General features: G+C 43.0%; 1 protein-coding gene across 2 annotated transcripts in view; it reads left to right on the top strand.

Moving 5' to 3' along the window:
* Positions 1-19218, top strand: part of TMCC3 (transmembrane and coiled-coil domain family 3) — a 167598-nt gene that overhangs the window by 65452 nt on the left and 82928 nt on the right. The window contains exon 3 of one of the 2 annotated variants that reach the window (XM_081592172.1): positions 11115-11170. The exons of the other annotated variant lie outside the window; for it this stretch is intronic. The gene's annotated coding sequence lies outside the window, so the exon portion shown is untranslated. The remainder of the gene's footprint in view (positions 1-11114; positions 11171-19218) is intronic. 2 annotated transcript variants of the gene reach the window in all.

Raw genomic sequence — 19218 nt, 5'->3', positions numbered from 1 at the left:
TTTCTCATCTACAGAAGGGAACAGTAATGGTATGTCCACATGGAGGTCACTGTGAAGATTAAAGGGAAAAAGTATCAACTGTGTCACATGATTCCTGTCCCATAGTATGTGCTCACTAAGTAATCTTTACTTTACCAACTTTACTTACTGTTGTAGACAAAAGATTATTTGGGGTGAGATGAAGAAGTTATTGCTTCTGGTAATTGAGGAAGACTTCTTTGGGGAGGAGCATTTGATCTGGGCCCAGAAGGGTGGGGTTCCTGTGAGAGAGGAGGGGTTGTTGTTGTCGTTTAGTCGCTAAGTCCTATCCGACTCCTTACAACCCCACGGACTGCAGCGTGCCAGACTTCCCTGTCCCTCACTATCTCCCAGACTTTGCTCAAACTCATGTCCATTGAGTCAGTGATGCTATCTAACCATCTCGTCCTCTGCTGCCCCCTTCTCTTTTTGCCTTCAGTCTTGTTTCCCACCATCAGGGTTTTTCCCAATGAGTCGGCTCTTTGTATTAGGTGGCCAAAGTACTGGAGCTTCAGCTTCAGCATCAGTCCTTCCAATGAATATTTAAGGTTGGTTTCCTTTATAATTCACTGGTTTGATATCCTTGCTGTCCAAGGGACTCTCAAGAGTCTTCTCCAGCACCACAATTCGAAAGTATCAGTTCTTTGGTGTTCAGCCTTCTTTATGGTCCAATTCTCACATCCATACATGACTACTGGAAAAAACATAGCTTTGACTATACAGACCTTTGTTGGCAAAGTGATGTCTCTGCTTTTTAATATGCTGTCTAGGTTTGTTATAGCTTTCCTTCCAAGGAGCAAGCTTCTTTTAATTTCATGGCTGCAGTCACCATGCTCAGTGATTCTGGAGCCCAAGAATATCTGTCACCATTTCCACTTTTTCCCCTTCTGTTTGCCATGAGGAGAGGTTACGCCATCAGCAAAAAAACAGAGCATGGAGATGGGACAGGTTAGCATGTGAAGGGAATGGTGAGCAATGCAGGCTGACCGAGGCACGGAGGGTGGGCCAGCTGCAGAAAGGGAGGAGGGAAAGCCTGGTCAGAGGTATTTGTGGAAGGTCTCCCATGCTGACCATCATCATGTAACCAAGCAAAGGGCTTGCGTGCCTGTGGTGAAGAAAACCAAATTCTGGCAGTGGGAACCTGCAGCAAAGGGGGGATTTCTTGCAGAGCGCCAAGTATGGGAGGAGGAGATCCACTCCAATGTGGTCTTTGAGTTTAGGAGTCTTTTTAAAGCAGAACAAAGAAACTGGTCATCATCATCTTGTGACATTTCTGTGATATTTCTTAACTGTGGTTTCTGGAGTCAGAATGTCTTTGGTTTATGATTCTCTGGCCATGGCTCATGGGGGATCTGTGAGCTCATCATGCCCTGGAGAAACAACCTGAGTTTGTACATTGAAGATGACATCTATAAGAGCAATTCTCATCTATACAAACAATTTTGGTATATTAACACTGTTATCAACAACAGCAATCTTGGTCATCTGACTCTGGTTGATTAATGTTCAGTTAGCACAGAATTGAGGTCAGAGGGGACAAGAATGGGAATGAAGTTTTGGAGAGAGATGAATCATCAACTTGGTAAGAGAAGTGAGTCTTAGGGGGACTTGGTTTCAATCATATTTATTTTCTAGTCCAATTTCGGGGATTCCCTGATAGCTCAGTTGGTAAAGAATCTGCCTATAATGCTGCTGCTGCTGCTGCTGCTAAGTCGCGTCAGTAGTGTCCGACTCTTGGTGACCCCATGGACTGCAGCCTACCGGGCTCCTCCATCCATGGGATTTTCCAGGCAAGGGTACTGGAGTGGGGTGCCATCGCCTTCTCCGCCTATAATGCAGGAGACCCCAGTTCGATTCCTGGGTGGGGAAGTCCAGTTTCAGTTTTGGGTGCCAAACACCCAGTAAAGAAGAATTGCACTGCCTTTTTCTTCCTCTTCCTCTCCTCCCCCTCTTCTCCCACTTCCCATCCTCCCACTCTTTCTCTCCTACCTCCTTCTCCCTCTTTTTGTCATTGATAATACTCATGATCCTGGTGCTTTCCAGGTGACTCAGTGGTAAAGAACCCGCTTGCAATGCAGGAGCTGCAGGAGACCTGGGTTTGATTCCAGGGTAGGGATGATCCCCTGGAGGAGGCAATGGCAACCCACTCCAGTATTCTTGCCTGGAAAATTCCATGGACAGAGGAGCCTGGCGGGCTACAGTTCAGGGGGTTGCAAAGAGTTAGACACGACTGAGCACGCACACATAGGCATACTTGTGATCTTAGCCAGGGCTGACTTGGCAGCAAGGAGAATTTCCAGAAGCCTTAGGAGGCAACTCTTTTTTAATATTTAAAAAAAATTATTTATTTTTGGTTGTGCTGGATCTTTGTTGCTGCGCAGGCTTTTCTCTAGTTACAGGGAGCGGGAGCCACTCTTCATTGTGGTGCATGGGCTTCTGATTGCGGTGGCTTCTTTTGTTGCGGTGCACAGGCTCTCAGTGCACAGGCTTCAGTAGTCGTGGTGCACGGGCTCAGTATTTGCAGCTCACAGGCCCTGGAGCACAACCTCAATAGCTGTGGCAAATGAGCTCAGTTGCTCCATGGCATGTGAGATCTTCCCGGACCAGGGATCAAACTCGCATCTCCTGCATTGGCAGGCAGATTCTTTACCGCTGAGCCACTGGGGAAGTCCAGAGGCGACTCTTTTTGAAGTCACAAGTGCGTCATTGAAGTTATACTCTCCCCAGCCCCACCTTGGCTGTTGCTAACTACAGCCACAGCAGCCCGAAAGATGGTGTGATTCAAGTGTTACTGTCATTGGGCAGCCGAGGACCTAGGCCCTGGGGTCAGGGAGAGGAAGGAGAACCAATCTTGTTTTGCAGAGATAGAGGAGGATGCTGGGAAGAATTGTGTAGAGAGGGTGCTTTTCTGCTTGGGTGTGGGATTGATTCACTCCTACTCAGAGGTTCTGGAAGCCTAGAATGTTAAATAAGTGAAACACCCGATGCTTTTGGTCTCTGTAACAGTTAATCTACCACCTCTGCCCCCATTCAGCATTTTCAATATTTGTAACATACAGTGAATAGCTAAAGGGAAGGACTTGATGTTTTAAATTTTAAAAGTAAAGCCCTTGTGGTTCTGTTCTCTGTCCCTTAGATTGGAGATGGCTGTGTCTCCGTATCTCCATAAGAAATGGCCCCAGATGGGGAGTAGGTACCAGGCTGCAGTCGTGTATGATCTTGCCCTAAGTAAGCCTCAGTTAGGAACTACTGAAGAGAGGCTTAAAGCCTGTCTGGTCTATAATTAGACTGGCTGTACTGGTTTTTCTTTGGTTAGTAAATGCACAAGCATTTACTATGTGCCAGGATTTGCGTACAGAATTGTTACACTGTCAGATTCAGAGCAAACTGAAAGTAAGTATGTCACACTCTGCATTTTCTGAGAGCAGACAGGGCTTCAAGCTTAGGCCTGGCTTAACTTCATCATCAGTCAGCTTCCGCAGCACCAGTGGTAGGAATTAACAGTAAGTATGCAGGTGTTTCTAAATAAATGACATGTGTAATTGTTAAGCAATCACTGAATTTTTTTTGTTCCCTTGAATCAGTTGGTGAATGTTTGTACACATATCCAACCGGTTGCTGTCAGCTTGCATACATTATTAGAAGTATCTTTTAATGGTTGCTGCTGCTTAGTCGTGTCAGTCGTATCTGACTCTGTGCGACCCTATGGACTGCAGGTGCCAGGCTCCTCTGTCCATGGGATTCTCTAGGTAGGTAAGAGTACTAGAGTGCCATGCCCTCCTCCAGGGGATCTTCCCTACCCAGGGATTGAACCGGGTCTCCTGCACTGCAGGCAGATTCTTTACCACTGAGCGACCAGGGAAGCCCCCTTTTAATGCTTACTTACCTTCAATCACAAGAAATAGGGTTGCATTTGCATAAGGCACATTTCCTGGCTCCTCCTCCTCTGATTCTGCCCAGAACCAAGGACGCCATAATAAACATCATTCTGACACTGAAGCTAGACGGATCGCACGAGGTGACAGAGCTCGCAGTGGCTCGCCCAGGAGGACCAGCCAGCTAGGCTTTCTACCTCCGTGTGCAGTGTGGGGTCTGTGTTCCAGGATGTCATAAAATAGTATAGCTCCATTGATTTTTCTAAAGCTCTGAATTTTCAGCCCTTTAAAAGAACTGGAGTAGGTCTTCTTTTTGTTTGTTATGTTGGCCCAATTACACACCTTTTCTGTAGATTTTCCCATCTTGTAGGGTGTGGGGAGCAAGTTTTATGCCTAGCCAAGGACTTTCAAAAACCAAATTTGTAAGCAAAAAATCTGAATTTCTTTGGAGCAGGAAACATGGAAAACAAATATCTTATCTATGCTGATTGCTCCTATAGAGTTGCTAAGCAAAACTCTGAAAGGGGTTGGGTTTTAGAAATTCAAATTATTTCATTGTCACCTAAAGTAAAACCCACCTTGATTGTGAATTAGTGCAGCCACTGTGGAAAACAGTGTGGAGGTTTTACAAAAAACTAAAAATAGAACTCCCATATATCCACTCCTAGGTATATATCTGAAAACACTAAAAAAACTAACTCAAAAGATACATGCATTCAAAAGATACACACACCCCAATGTTCATAACAGCATTATTTATAATAGTCAAGATATGGAAACAACCTAAATGTCCATCAACAGATGCATGGATAAAGAAGAGTGTGTGCGTGTATATATATGTAACATACAGTGATAACTAAAGAGCAGGACTTGATGTTTTAAATTTTAAAAGTAAAGCCTTTGTGGTTCTGTTCTCTGTCCCTTTAATTGGAGATGGCCATGTCTCCATGTCTCCATAAGAAATGGCCACAGTTGGGGAGTTGGTACCGGGCTGTGGTCATGTATGATCTTGCCCTAAGTAAGCCTCAATTAGGAAGTATCGAAGAGAGAGAGAGAGTACACACACACACACACACACACACACACGTATACATACACACTGGAATACTACTCAGTCATAAAAAGGATGAATTTTGCAGCAATGTGGAAGGACTTGGAGGGTATTATGCTATGTGAAATAAGTTGGAGAAGGACAAATACTGTATGATATCACTTATATGTGGAAATCTAACAAATACAATAAACTAGAAGCAGATTCACAGATATAGAAAACAAACTAATGGTTACCAGTGGGGAGAGGGAAGTGAGAAGGGGCAAGATAAGGGTAAGGGAGTAAGAGGTACAAACTACTATGTATAAAGTAAGCTACAAGGATATATTGTACAGCACAAGAAATATAGCCAATATTTTATGATTATAAATGGAGTATAATCTTTAAAAATTGTGGCTGCTTGCCTGTCCTTGTTTCCTCCCCTTCCTCTCACCTCTCACTCTTCTCCAGTCCGGAAACTGCCAGATTTTTGTTAAAGTCACCAGTGGTCTCCACGTGAATCAGTTCAGTGGGCAATTTTTAGGACTCCTCTCTTAGCAGGATTTAGTATACAGGGTAACCTTGGGAAATTACTTAACTTCCTCTTAGGATTAGCCAGGTCTTCCTCATTTATCCAGGTCTAAATGAGACAGTTCATGTAATGGTGAGCACAGTGCCTGCTACAGCAATGTGTGTGCATGTTAAGTCACTTAAGTCGTGTCCAACTCTCTGCGACCGTATGGACTGTAGCCCGCCAGGCTCCTCTGTCCATGGGATTCTCCAGGCAAGCATACCGGAGTGGATTGCCATGCCCTCCTCCAGGGGATCTTCCGAACCCAAGATAGCGATAAGCAACAATAAATGTTAACTATTGCTTTTATCAGTCCACTCTTTGGTTTTAGTGACACTCTTTTCTTGTTTTCCTCTTACATCCTCAATCGCTTCTGCTTTTCTATGGTGTCATGAAATGTTGGGATTTGTTCATTCCACAAATAATTTAGCGAGTGCATATTTCAGGCCAGGAAATGTTCTTGGCTCTAGGGATCCAGTGGTGAACATAATTAAGTCGCTGGTTTCATGGAGTTATGCTTGGGGCTGGGAAATTGTAAAAATTAACATATACTATATCAGATGATGATTGACACAGGGTACAACAAAAGTCCGTCTAGTCAAGGCTATGGTTTTTCCAGTGGTCATGTATGGATGTGAGAGTTGGATGGTGAAGAAAGCTGAGCGCCGCAGAATTGATGCTTTTGAGCTGTGGTGTTGGAGAAGACTCTTGAGAGCCCCTTGGACTGCAAGGAGATCCAATCAATCCATCCTAAAAGAGATCAATCCTGGGTGTTCATTGGAAGGTCTGATGTTGAAGCTGAAACTCCAATACTTTGGCCACCTCATGCGAAGGGTTGACTCATTGGAAAAGACCCTGATGCTGGGTAGGATTGGGGGTGGGAGGAGAAGGGGACGACAGAGGATGAGATGGTTGGATGGCATCACCGACTCGATGGACATGGGTTTGGGTAGACTCCGGGAGTTGGTGATGGACAGAGAGGCCTGGCGTGCTGCAATTCATGGGGTCGCAAAGAGTCGGACATGACTGAGAGACTGAACTGAACTGAAATGTATATAATATATACTACTGTATTGTATGACACTATATTGTATATAATGAACCATATGTCTAGTGGACATATATCAGATATTACTAAGTTTCAGTAGGGAAAGGGGAATGGATGAATGCTGCAATTTAGGATAGCATACTCAGGGAAGTCCTCACTGATTGGCTGATTTTTGACTAGAGACCTCAGGAAGGAGGAAGTAATACATGTAGAATATTTATAAGACCATTCAGGCAAAAGGAACAGCCAGTGCAAAGGCCCTGGGGCAGGGGAGTACTTGGTACATTTGAGGAGCAGCAAGAAATCAGTGAGGCTGGAGCAGAGTGAGCCCATCAGGAGAGAGGTGGATGTGGAGATGAAGTCAGAGCAGTGGCCTGTGGTGAGGAGAGGGGCAGGGGAGATCTTGAGACATTTTCCAGGCACTGGAAGGACTTGGCTTTATTTCAAGTGAACTTAGAGGTCATTGGAGGGCTTTGAGTAAAATAATGATTTTAATTTTAAAATAATCACCCTAGATTCTCTGTGGAGAATAGACTACTGGGGACTAGGGTGGAGGCAAGGGGCTGGAGAGGAGGCTGTTGGGATGGTCCAGGCTTTCTCTGGGTCTGTAGGTGACCCTTCCCCTCCCATCCTGCTCTCTCTCCTAGACCACGCTTGGCTTCCGAGAGCACTGATGTGCCTACAACTCCCACCCTCAATTCTTTCGCTCCTCCCTGTCTTCTGACCTCCAGTCTTACTTATTTGTTTACCTCTATCGGCACTTGGTGGCCACTCAGTGCATCCGAATATACCCACGCTCCGCCACACCCCCTCTGGCTCCTCTGGGGTCACACTGGTCAGTGAATGGCACCCCCACACAACCAGCTGTCAAGAGCCCTCCTTGGAGCGTCCCTCCCTAGCACATTACATCTGGGGAATCAGCATGTCCTCTTGTTTGTATTCCACAGCATCTCTCCCCTGTTCTCTTTACTACAAGCCTAGCAGAGCAATGAGAAGACTCTTGAGAGTCCTTTGGCCTGCAAAGAGATCAAACCAGTCAATCCTAAAGGAAATCAGTCCTAAATATTCATTGGAAGGACTGATGCTGAAGCTACAATACTTTGGCCACCTGATGTGAAGAGCTGACTTATTGGAAAAGACTCTGATGCTGGGAAAGATTGAAGGCAGGAGGAGAAGGGGATGACAGAGGATGAGGTGGTTGGATGGCATCACCGACTCAATGGACATGAGTTTGAGTAAGCTCTGGGAGTTGGTGATGGACACGGAGGCCTGGCGTGTTGCAGTCCATGGGGTTGAAAGAGTCAGACACGACTGAGTGACTGAACTGAGCAGAGCAGTAGCCTCCTAGCTGATAACTCTTATTTACTCAGCCCCTCCAGCTACTGCTGGGTTGTTTTGTTTGTTTGTTTTAATTTATTTATCTGATCATGCCATGTGGCATGTGGGATCTTAGTTCCCGGACCAGGGAGGACAAACCCATGCTCCCTGCAGTGGAAGTACAGATTCTTAACCACTGGACCACCAGGAAAGTCCCTGGGTTGTTAAATAATATTCACTGCAAAAATGCAGAACTCTATGAGGAGCGGAGTTTTTCTGTAAAGATGTGTCTTTCTCACAGTGGAACAGCCTTTTCATTTATTAAAGGAGACACTTAATAACATCAGAGCATTTGCTTTTGGATTACATTACTGGCTTGGAGAGCTACTGAAGGACAGTGGGTATCCCACTGACATTTGCATGACCAGAAAGCTACTTCCCAGAATAAAGAATGCTTTTCTCTAATATCATATCTGGGCAAACCCCAGATATGAATTGTAACAGTTTCTCTTGACCACAGGAAGGTTATTAACATTGAATACTAGTTTTGTACCTGTATCCTGCTGCTCAGAAGACCCTCCTACTTAATTGGAGGGATTTTTTTAATTAAAAGAAAGAGGTGGAGTGGGTGTGGTACCTATACATGTTCACGTCTTGATTTAGTTTTATCAGAAGAAAGAAACCAGATTCTCTACTTCCACCCCAACTGCAGCCAGAGTGACCTAAAATGACCACAAACAATAATAACAATCGGATCATATGACTTCTCTGCTTGGAATGGATCAGTGGTTTCTAATTGCCCTGGCAATCAATTCTAGATTTCCTCTTCAGGCCCACCAGGCTCTGTATGGTGTGGCTCTTACCTTCTCTTCAGCTTCGTTGCTTACTTTTTCCAGCTACGTTATATTTATCTCCATTTCTCAAGTGTACACCACTCTTCCCCTCAGCTGTCTTTCTCCCTCCTTTCTGCACCAGCTTAAAAGCTGTTCTTTCTTTAGGCTTCAACTTACGAGTCTCTTTATTAGGGAGTCCTTCTCAGCTGCAGACTCGGTTAGGTCTGTGGGCCATGAGACTCCAGCACACCTGTTTCTTCCTTGGAGCCCACAATGTCCTGGGTTGGTCTTCCCCATCAGTGCCTTGCTGCGTTCAGCCAGGGGCAGTTGGTGGTCTCACTCTGCAGCTGTCACCCTACAACCTGGTCAAAACTTGACACACAGTGGGCCCCCAGGAAATACCAACTCACCGGTTTGCCTCGGGTTTTGCTGCAAACGTCAGGATGTTTCATAAAACAAAGTGTTTTCCAAGGGAAGGTTGCAACGACCACTCGTTAATTCGGTTGTCTGAACCTCTTAAAAAAATGGAAATAGATTTTCCAAGGGGGGTGGTGAACTAAGAGAGCAATAAAACTGGGGTAATCCTGAGACTATTTATCAGCCTGGTTTGAGGTTTTATTTTGCTTGTTCCTGTTTCATCAACTGTACTGACTTTATATGCCTAACCCAGTAAAATAATGTTCCTCACACTCTAGACTTGAATGAATCAGCATCACATGTTCTCCCTGAGTGAAAAGTCTAGGAAAGTCTGGGATAGTGAAAATAGAAAGAATCCTCACAAACCCTCAAGTTCAAAATTAAGTGACTTTTGTAAAGGGGAGGGGAGGGGCAGTTTAGGGGTAGGTAATTAAGAAGTACAAACTATTATATATAAAATAAATTATAAGAATATGTTGTAAAACAAAAACAAAGCAAAAAAGAATATGTTTTATAACAAGGGAAATACAGCCATTATTTTATAGTAACATAAATGGAATATAACCTTTAAAAATTGAGAATCACTATACTCTACACGTGTAACTTATATAATATCTTACATCGGCTATACTTCAATTTTTTAACAAAGGTTTCTTTTGCCTTCCCGCCTGCCCAGGTTACCGTCAAAAGCTACATATATACTCTGTGGAGTTGGATGTTGTGGTACCAGTATGTTTTATAATTTGTATAGTAATGTTCATGAAATAAGGGACAAGTTTCTAATTTCCATTAGAGTAGGGTGAACTCAGATCCTGCCAAAAGTTTTTTCCATCTTAAAAAGACTTAATCCAACCTTAAAGATGTCAGCTTCCTTCTTTAAAACATGGCTTCTTTTCTTCAGGAAATGTGTGTTTCTACTGGGATACAAATGGGAATTTAAATACTGACAGAAGTAGATGTAATTTACTGAATGTACTTTTGGCAACTGAGAGAAGGCTATCTGAGATTTAGAAAGCATAATTACCAGGTTTGTCAGTATTATCACTTTGGGTTACAAAAGGGCACAAAGTTACAAGGGTATCATGCCTTGAACTTTTTGATTGTTTTCTTTTTAAAAACATCGCCTCATTATGGACATGGTGACATAAAAACAAAAGCAATTCATTGCCTTCCCAATTTCCATTCTACTGAGGATGACCCAAGGCAGACTTAGATTTTTCAAAGTGATCTGAAAGAAGATTGGATATTAAAATAGCTTTAACATTAGGCTCTAACCTCATGCATTAAATGTGAGCTGCTGCTGCTGCTAAGTCGCTTCAGTCGTGTCCGACTCTGTGCGACCCCATAGACGGCAGCCCACCAGGCTCTGCCGTCCCTGGGATTCTCCAGGCAAGAGTGCTGGAGTGGGTTGCCATTTCCTTCTCCAGTGCATGAAAGGGAAAAGTGAAAGTGAAGTCGTTCAGTCGTCCGACTCTTAGCGACCCCATGGACTGCAGCCCACCAGGCTCCTCCATCCATGGGATTTTCTAGGCAAGAGTGCTGGCTGGAGTGGGTTGCCATTGCCTTCTCCTAAATGTGAGCAGAAGGACACAAAAAGTTTGCTAATGAATGTTACTTGCTGTCTGTTAAAAACTAACATTATGCCATTGGCTCCTAAAGTAGTAATAGTATTGAGTTGGCCAAAAAGTTCGTTTGGGTTTTTCCAGAAGCTATTATGAACAAACTTTTTTGCCAACCCAATGCGTGCCCTGTGGGTTGTTTTATTACAGTAATAGGTAATAGGTCACACTCTTACCTAATCACTCATGCAATTCAGATTTACCAAATGAAGATTTAAAGATGACCTTTGTGGTGACAGCGGTTTGAGTCAACAGGAGTGAAGCATCAGGTCTCATTAGCTCTGTGGTCCAACAGTGTTGAGTTGTAGCTGTGTAGCTACAAACTGTTTTAAATAAATACAAATTGTTTATTCTCTCTGCCAAATAAAACCATTTCTAATTAACAGGGCCACAGAAATTGAGCACCAGTCCTCAGTTTGATGAAACGATTCCGAAGAAGACTGTAAGTTCTGTGAAACAAATACAAAATTCTAAGACGCTTTCACATTTAAATATGCTGGATGTATTTTAAATGTACATTCTGCCCCACTTCTTGGCGTGGTTTCTGGTGCCGGGTAACCAGGTGGCTCAGTGATAAAGACTCCAACCCCCAGGGCAAAGAGACATGGGAGATGTGGGCTCGATCCCTGGGTCGGGAAGATCCCCTGGAGGAGGAAATGGAGACCCACTCCAGTATTCTTGCTTGAAGAATTCCATGGACATAGGAGCCTGGCAGGCTACAGTACATAGGATCACAAAGAGTCGGACATGAGTGAGCACACACCCATCATGGCCTTGAGTTTGCATCAGTTGCTAGCTGATTTCTTGTACCTTTTTGTGCCTCTCACCATGAACATTAGATGAGGGATATGAAAGATATGGAGAAGGAAATGGTAGCCCACTTCGGTATTTTTGTCAGGAAAATCCCATAGACAGAGGAGCCTGTCAGGCTACAGTCCATGGGGTGGCAAAGAGTCTAGTGCAACTGAGTACACACACACACGTAAGACATACTCAGTAAATTTCCAATTTAGGTAAGACATGCTAAAGGGTCTGCACTGCATTTCCTTCAAATAATTCAAATAACCCTTAAAAAGGTTATGAGTTTTTTGTCACTGATTCATTAAGGTCAGACAGCTGGGATTTCACTTGATTTGCACCTAAATATGTATTAATTCATACTTGCTTAGAAAGTGAAAGTCGCTCAGTCGTGTCTGACTCTTTGCAACCCCATGGAATTCTCCAGGCCAGAATACTGAAATGGGTAGTCTTTCCCTTCTCCAGGGGATCTTCCCAACCCAGGGACTGAACCCAGGTCTCCTTCATTACAGGCAGATTCTTTACCAGCTGGGCCACCAGGGAAGATTAAATATGTATTAATTCATACTTTCTTAAGTAAATGTCAATTATGCTGCCAAAGTTTAAACTGGTAAAAATCAGAGATTGAACAGTAAGGCATAAACCCAAGGTTTTGAGAAATTTTATGTAATGCCATTGTAAATATCAGTTTTGAACTTAATATAACTTGGTCTGTTTATTTTCTTTGAAAGTGTGGGGAAATCGGGAAGGGTTGGTGTGTGGTATCAGACAGACTTGGGCTTAAATCAGTCCCTCCTGGTGACAATGGGCAGGTTTCCTAACATCTCTCAGCCTCAGTCCCTCAGTCCCCCTGTCCTGGGACTGTGACAAAGATGCTGTGAGGTGTGTGTATATGAAAGTGCATGGGCATGGACCTGGCTCTGGACCTGCCCACAGTCTCTCTCCTCTCTTTTCTTCCACCCCTTCCTCCAACCATCTTACTGATTTAGTGAGTCATTTTACATATCTGTGGCTCAGTTTCCTCATCTAAAAAACAAGGCTAGACCATACACTCTTAAAGATTCTGAAAAGCTCTGCAATTCTAGGTTTTAAAAGTAAAATATTAGTTAAAAAAAAAAGAGTTCCTACTTGGAAAAAAATATTGGCACCATGCTGAGAATTATGACTGATCTGTAAATGAAAGTGTCTACAGACCATGAACTGGATCTGTTCTTTATGCCAAAAGTAAATTTTTATGAGAGCAAGTTAATTGGAAAACTTAGAAAGCACCAATAAGTTCTTGCATTCACCTTAAAAGAGCAATGAAATTTCATATCCTGCAGTCTTGAAGTGAGTAAATGGAAGGATGTAAATATTTATTGAAATGAGAGTGGAGCAGAGAGAAGATCTGCTTTGTCTGCTGGTGGGTGTAACACATCTATGGATCATTGTTTGCACTAGCATTTAATAATCCCATCTGTTGAAAATGTATATTCAGAGGTACTTTGAAATTGCCATAAGCTACCTAGAAATTGGCAGGGAAGTACTCCTGGAGAGATTCCAAACTGCCGTAGGCCAAGAAATCCAATATAAATCAATATGTAATTATAAAACCCCATCTTTAGCCAGAGCTCTTTAAAAGATATTTTTTACTTAGGCATGGTATAGATTTTTAATACCAGAGTCTGGGACTGTAGAGTCCTTTGCTAAACTCAGATTCAGTTCTGTTTATTTGACCTGAAAAACCCACTCTTCATTTGACCCAGCAACAGCAGAACTTCCTTCTATCCCCACTCCCAGCAGTTGCTATGGCATCATCTCCTCATACCTCCATGCTTTCCTTGTCTCCCAGGTCCTTTTAAGTAGATCACATCTCATTTCAAAACTGAATCACTGAGTTTTATAATAGCTTTATACTTCTTTTTCCATCCTATTATGTCTTTTCACATCCAAAATTCTCTTGGTCCATCCTGCCCTAGATTTTCACTCAGAGAAGCGCCGGTACAGCATGGTCTTACCTCTCAAGTGTATTTTATTTTTCTTACTGTCCTTCTTTCTTTAAAAATATCAATTCACTGGTTTTCCTTTTCTCCCATCTCTTCTGTTTCTCTCCCCACACTCTCCTTTTCTGCCCGTTTATCACTAGGTCCTACACATATGTTTTACACAGACAGATGACACATTGAGAATTGGAGAAAAGGCTAGGTATTTTGTAGGAGCTGTTAGAGGCAATTAGTGGACCATTACTTCTTTAGTGGGCTTTCCTGGTGGCTCAGACAGTATAGAATCTACCTGCAAGGCAGCAAATCCAGGTTTTATTCCTGGTTTTGGAAGATCTCCTTCAGAAAGGAATGGCTATCCACTCCAGTATTTTTGCCTGGAGAATTCCACGGACAGAGGAGCCTGGTGGGCTACAGTCCATGAGATCACAAAGAGGTGGACATGACTGGGCGACTAACACACACACACACACACACACACACATACACTTCTTTAGTTATCTCTTTGGATGAAATCTTTTACATAAGTCTATGTGAAATTTAAGTAGGAGTTTAAGAGAGTACCTAATCAAAATGAGCAGTTTTCTACCAAAGAAATCAGGCATTCCCCACCCCTCCACCCCCTACAGGTCATGGAGTTTCTCTGTGGGCTTAGAGATCCCTTCTCTTTCACTTCTCAGCTGCTGTTCCTCCCAGCATCACAGAATGGCTGCTTACATGTATTTGGCAAATTAATTATCCTGTAAGTGGTGTTTGGGGCTGCATTATGTCCTCCTAAAATTCACATGTGAAGCCCTACCCTGTCATACTTGAGAACGTCACTGTGTTGGAAAAGGGGATCTTTAAGTTAAGGTGATTAAGTTAGGTTGGGCACTATTTCAGTCTCACTGGTGTCCTTGAAAGAAGAGTATCTTTGACCACACCAAGACACCAAGGATACAAGGGCACAGGGTGATGACCATGGAAAAAGGCAAGGCGTCGAGGGGGCTGCCTTGTGCGAGCCAAGGAGATTGGCCCCAGAGGAAACAATCCCTGTTGGTCCTTTGATCTTGGACTTCCAGAACTGGGAGAAGATATATTTATACTATTGAAGCCACTCTATCATTGAAGGTATTTTGTCATGACAGCCCCACAAACTAATACCAATGGTGATAGCAATATCACATCTGTGTTACAAGGTCGCTACAAGACCACTCAGGAGGATCGAAGCTATAAGATCTAGAAAACAGGCTTTCAAGCAGGAAATAAACTCATGTGGGAGATGATCTGAGCACAGGTGATATTGATAGCCAACGTGTTTGAAACATTCTTTTCTTTCCAAGCCTGATTTTGGGGAAGTCAGGGAAGAAATTCTACCACTTGCTCAGAACTGCAGAAAGTGTAAGCAAACCCTATGACATGCGGAGCACACTGCCTCTGCTCCAAGTGTCTGATGCATGGGGTTACACTGAGAGTAACTGGCTTAGATCTGGGTGAGTGAGGGTCACACTGAGCTTTGCCTCGGTGAAACAACCCAGATGGGGGTGAGTCAAGAGGTGCTGTTTAATAGAGTGGAGCACTGTCACTGTGCAGATGGATTTGGTTCCAGCTTTATGGAGTTAACTTCAAAGAAGTCCTTAGAAGTACTTTGCACAGTAACTGAGTCCCTCCATGGATTTACTGGCCTCTACCTCATTTCTGAAATTTTGACCTTCATAAAGCCACAGTGACTTCTGGCTTGGTTCAGTACATTAAAGAAGAAAAAATGTATTTTATGTACCCTGTTGTGTAGGCATCTTTAAAATAAGTCCTTAAAAGTACTCATTTCTGTTCCTTTTATTACCATTGGGTAGGAATGGTATGTTCACAGTGTGTAATTTATGTGTTGCATAGTCCACTTGGAAATATCAATGAATCATCAATAGTAGAAAATATGACATAATTTTCAGAGATGAGTTGCACCTGAATTTTTTTATTTTGGTGTGAGAATCTCGTGCAGTTTTCCTTTTCTCCATGGGAACTGCCAGTATTTTCCTTTCCCCACTGATTTATAATGCTGCCTCTGTCATAGATTATGCTACTAAATATGTTTGAGTCTATTTCTGAACTCTCTCTGTTGGTCTTATTCCTGGTCATGGTAACCGATCAGTTCCTGTTTCATTTATCAATTGATCTAGGGGAACTTGTCATTTAGTTGATATTGCATCTTTCCTTCCACAAGCATAAAATTCCTCATTATTAGTTTTAGGCTTTCTTTTATAGAACAATGAACTTAAAAAAAAAAAACAACTTGTATACACTGTATTCAAGTTCCCAAACATTTATGAAAGGATTTCCATTGTAAGAACCACAGTGGGCAGTGGCAGATTTTTAGAATGAGCAAGTTAGTCCTCCTATTTCAAAACGATTACAGTCTAGTAGAGAGGGTGTGGTAGACATGCACAGTTAATTTAATATAAATTAGACTGTCAGGAATTCCCTGGCAGTCCAGTGGTTAAGGCTTCATACTTTCGCCGCCTAGGGCTTGAGTTCAATCCCTGATAGGAGAACTTAAATCCTGCAAGCCGCCTGATGTGGTCAATAAAAATATTAGATTGTCATAAATACAGTATTAAAATTATACATAACAGACTAGCAGGGAAGGAAGATTAATTTTGACCTGAGAGATCATTTGAGGAGAAAGAGGTATGCATAAATAATAGTATATTTATATTTGTCTCATATTTTCTGTAATGAGATTAGAGAATACTTAGAGATTTAGAGATATAGAAAACACAGTCAACCTCTGTGTTTTCATATTTTGACAACTAAATAAAAGTGACCTTTGTTGTTTATGTTAACATGTAGTCAGTACCAAAAATATTAATGAATATTTTGCATTTGGGGGTACTAAATCTCCAAAATGTAATTTAATTAAAATTAAATAAAATAAAAAATTCAGCTCCTCAGTCCCAGTAGGGACATTTCAAGTGCTCATGGGCCACATGTGGCTAGTGTCTATTGTGTTGGACACTGCAGTATTAGACAGTCGTTTATTATACAGTTAATCTTTGTCTCAATGAGGGAAAATATTTAAAACACAATAATTGAGGGCCGAGAGGAGCTACTCCTCATTCAAGGTCAGGAGGGGCAGCTGTGAGGAGATACCCCTCATCCAAGGTAAGGAGCAGCGGCTGAGCTTTGCTGGAGCAGCCGTGAAGAGATACCCCACATCCAAGGTAAGAGAAACCCAAGTAAGACGGTAGGTGTTGCGAGAGGGCATCAGAGGGCAGACACACTGAAACCATAATCAGAAAACTAGCCAATCTGATCACATGGACCACAGCCTTGTCTAACTCAATGAAACTAAGCCATGCCATGTGGGGCCACCCAAGACAGATGGGTCATGGTGGAGAGGTCTGACAGAATGTGCTCCACTGGAGAAGGGAATGGCAAACCACTTCAGTATTCTTGCCTTGAGAAGCCAATGAACAGCATGAAAAGGCAAAAAGATAAGGCACTGAAAGATGAACTCCCAAGGTCGGTAGGTGCCCAATATGCTTCTGGAGATCAGTGGAGAAATAACTCCAGAAAGAATGAAGGGATGGGGCCAAAGCAAACACAATACCCAGTTGTGGATGTGACTGGTGATAGCAGCAAGGTCCGATGCTGTAAAGAGCAATATTGCATAGGAACCTGGAATGTTAGGTCCATGAATCAAGGCAAATTCAGTTCAGTTCAGTTCAGCCACTCAGTCGTGTCCGACTCTTTGCGACCCCATGAATCGCAGCACGCCAGGCCTCCCTGTCCATCACCAACTCCCGGAGTTTACCCAAACCCATGTCCATCGAGTCAGTGATGCCATCCAGCCATCTCATCCTCTGTCGTCCCCTTCTCCTCCTGCCCCCAATCCTTCCCAGCATTAGGGTCTTTTCCAATGAGTCAACTCTGCACATGAGGTGGCCAAAGTACTGGAGTTTCAGCTTCAACATCAGTCCTTCCAATGAACACCCAGGACTGATCTCCTTTAGGATGGACTGGTTGGATCTCCTTGCAGTCCAAGGGACTCTCAAGAGTCTTCTCCAACACCACAGTTCAAAAGCATCAATTCTTCGGCGCTCAGCTTTCTCCACCGTCCAACTCTCACAACCATACATGACCACTGGAAAAACCATAACCTTAACTAGACGGACTTTTGTTGGCAAAGTAATGTCTCTACTTTTCAATATGCTATCTAGGTTGGTCATAACCTTCCTTCCAAGGAGTAAGCGTCTTTTAATTTCATGGCTGCAGTCACCATCAGCAGTGATTTTGGAGCCCAAAAAAATAAAGTCTGACATTGTTTCCACTGTTTCCCCATCTATTTCCCATGAAGTGATGGGACAGATGCCATGATCTTAGTTTTCTGAATGTTGAGCTTGAAGCCAACTTTTTCACTCTCCTCTTTCACTTTCATCAAGAGGCTCTTTAGTTCTTCTTCACTTTCTGCCATAAGGGTGGTGTCATCTGCATATCTGAGGTTATTGATATTTCTCCCGGAAATCTTGATTCAAGCTTGTGTTTCTTCCAGCCCAGCATTTCTCATGATGTACTCTGCGTATAAGTTAAATAAGCAGGATGACAATATACAGCCTTGACGTACTCCTTTTCCTATTTGGAACCAGTCTGTTGTTCCATGTCCAGTTCTAACTGTGGCTTCCAGACCTGCATACAGGTTTCTCAAGAGACAGGTCAGATGGTCTGGTATTCCCATCTCTTTCAGAATTTTCCACAGTTTATTGTGATCCACACAGTCAAAGCTTTGGCATAGTCAATAAAGCAGAAATAGATGTTTTTCTGGAACTCTCTTGCTTTTTCGATGATCTGCCAGATGTTGGCAATTTGATCTCTGGTTCCTCTGCGTTTTCTAAAACCAGCTTGAACATCTGGAAGTTCACGGTTCACGTATTGCTGAAGCCTGGCTTGGAGAATTTTGAGCATCACTTTACTAGCGTGTGAGATGAGTGCAATTGTGCAGTAGTTTGAGCATTCTTTGGCATTGCCTTTCTTTGGGATTGGAATGAAAACTGAACTTTTCCAGTCCTGTGGCCACTGCTGAGTTTTCCAGATTTGCTGGCATATCGAGTGCAGCACTTTCACAGCATCATCTTTGAGGATTTGAAATAGCTCAACTGGAATTCCATCACCTCCACTAGCTTTGTTCGTAGTGATGCTCTCTGAGGCCCACTTGACTTCACATTCCAGGATGTCTGGCTCTAGGTGAGGGATCACACCATTGTGATTATCTGGGTCATGAAGATCTTTTTTGTACAGTCCTTCTGTGTAGTCTTGTCACCTCTTCTTAATATCTTCTGCTTCTGTTAGGTCCATACCATTTCTGTCCTTTATCGAGCCCATCTTTGCATGAAATGTTCCCTTGGTATCTCTAATTTTCTTGAAGAGATCTCTAGTCTTTCCCATTCTATTGTTTTCCTCTATTTCTTTGCATTGATCGCTGAGGAAGGCTTTCTTATCTCTCCTTGCTATTCTTTGGAACTCTGCATTTAGATGGGAATATCTTTCCTTTTCTCCTTTGCTTTTCGCTTCTCTTCTTTTCTCAGCTATTTGTAAGGCCTCCTCAGACAGCCATTTTGCTTTTTTGCATTTCTTTTCCATGGGGATGGCCTTCATCCCTGTCTCCTGTACAGTGTCACAAACTTCTGTCCATAGTTCATTGGGCACTCTGTCTATCAGATCTAGTCCCTTAAATCTATTT

The sequence above is a fragment of the Giraffa tippelskirchi genome, chromosome 4, assembly GCF_054371585.1.
Source record: "Giraffa tippelskirchi isolate mGirTip1 chromosome 4, T2T-mGirTip1v1.2.pri, whole genome shotgun sequence".
NCBI lineage: Eukaryota > Metazoa > Chordata > Mammalia > Artiodactyla > Giraffidae > Giraffa > Giraffa tippelskirchi.
The sequence above is the reverse complement of the archived record's forward strand: the minus strand, read 5'-3'. Positions and strand labels throughout refer to the sequence as shown.